The sequence below is a fragment of the Arachis ipaensis genome, chromosome B07, assembly GCF_000816755.2.
Source record: "Arachis ipaensis cultivar K30076 chromosome B07, Araip1.1, whole genome shotgun sequence".
Lineage (NCBI taxonomy): Eukaryota > Viridiplantae > Streptophyta > Magnoliopsida > Fabales > Fabaceae > Arachis > Arachis ipaensis.
Window position 1 is genome coordinate 3,728,043 of NC_029791.2, and position 1,787 is coordinate 3,729,829.

The following is a 1,787-nucleotide window of genomic DNA, read 5'->3' on the forward strand; positions in this document are numbered from 1 at the left end:
AAAATTTTGTAACATCATAGGTAAATAGATAGCATTTTCAGAGTGTGGTTCAAATATCCTAAAATTAAACACTGGTTTTTTTTTGGGTTTGGCCGAGGTTGGAACAGAAACCAACTCACAACACTAATTTTTTCAAAGGGCAAGTTAAGTATATAAATTGTTTGAAAATCAAATTTATCACAATTTTTTAATAGAGCAAACGAGATTGTAATTTTTTTATATTTATAGTAACTGCTAAAGGATGTAGTAGTTTTTAATTAAGTGTAATTAGTTATAGGTTGTTCAAGGCTCGACCTAGCTCAAACTTTATGAAGTACGGATATTTTGCTAAGTTGTCGTGTTTGTGTGTCAGATACATTTCGGACACACACTCGTCCAACACATATGTCTGCTATGTCTAAAAGTGTCTTAATAAAAATAAGAAAATCTTCTCCAGACATGCTTGAACAGACCTAAATAGGGGTGTTCAAAACCGATCCAATTCGAACAAAATCGATCAACCGAACCGAAAAAACTGAAAATCGAACAAACCAAAAAAACCGAAAAATAGTATTTTGTAGTTTTTTTGCGGTTCGGTTCGGTTTTTAGTTCTTTCAGTGAAAACCCTAACCGAACCGAACCGAACTGGTTCTCTTAAAAACCCTAATATATAAAGCCCCCCTCCCCCAAGCAGATAACCTAGCTAGCCTCCATTTTCTCCACTCGACCACTCCACAGCGCCAAAACTCCTCCTCCCACCCTCCTCTCTGCATCTGACTCGCTGGACAGCACTGTCACAGCGGCCCTTCCGCATCACGCTCTCTCTTCTCGGCGCGGTCCTTTCTCTCCCTCCCTTCCTCGTCGCGGTCCTTTCTCTCCCTCCCTTCCTCGTCGTGCTTCCTTCTCATCGTCGCACACTAACCCTCAGTCAGAGAGCGAGCCCAGACCCCAGAGCCCCCCTCCCTTTCCCCTACACAGCACCGTCTCTGATATTGCAGCGGTGTCTTCGACATCACAGGTTGCTGATTGCAGCGTCATAATCGTCCTCCACTACTCTGCCATACGTCTCAGTCCAGTCCAGGAGTGTCGTCGTCCTTCTCAGTCTAGTCTCGTCCCCTCCGTAGCAGCCGCCGACCCACCGTGTCTCACTGTCCAGCATCTCCGTCTTCTGTAGTAGGATTTTTTTAATTCTGATGATTTTGGGTTTCAACTTATGTTTATGATTCTGAATTTTTATTTCTATTTTGATGATTCTATCATTCAAATTCTGTGTTTAGGGTTATGATTTTTTATTGTACTTTTTATTGTATTTTTATTGTGTTAGTGTGTCAATCCTTATCATTAACATGTATTTTTGAAATAAATTTAAAAATAGTATATATTATTATTATCTATTAAAACAAAAATATTTTAAATACTTTATAATTAAAACAAGACATTAAAAATAATTAAAAATTAATTTATATTTTAATATCAATAAAATAACAAAATATTATTACGTTTATCTAAAAAACATTTTATATTATATATATATGTGTTCCTATATCCTATAAGATTTTAAAATTTGTGTCGACGTGTCCCATATTTGTGTCGGTGTCCGTGCATCATAATCTGAATCTAAAGCATATTTTGCTGGGTTGGGTTTGCCAATTTTATCCAATATTATTTTCGAGTCAGATTCGAATTATGTTTTGTACGGTCTAGTTTGGCCCCAAATTTTTTTTATGATAAAAATGTATGTATTTTAGATTAAAACTAATAATGTCATATTATATTTTTATGCATAAATTAATATTTTTATATTATTC

At 35.9% G+C, this 1,787-nt stretch overlaps 1 protein-coding gene across 1 annotated transcript in view; it reads left to right on the plus strand.

The window, feature by feature from the left end:
• The window catches only part of LOC107609341 (60S ribosomal protein L4-like), a 3,367-nt gene continuing 2,252 nt past the window's right edge, over nucleotides 673-1,787 (plus strand). Inside the window, exon 1 of the mRNA XM_016311269.2 lies at nucleotides 673-1,152. The gene's annotated coding sequence lies outside the window, so the exon portion shown is untranslated. The remainder of the gene's footprint in view (nucleotides 1,153-1,787) is intronic.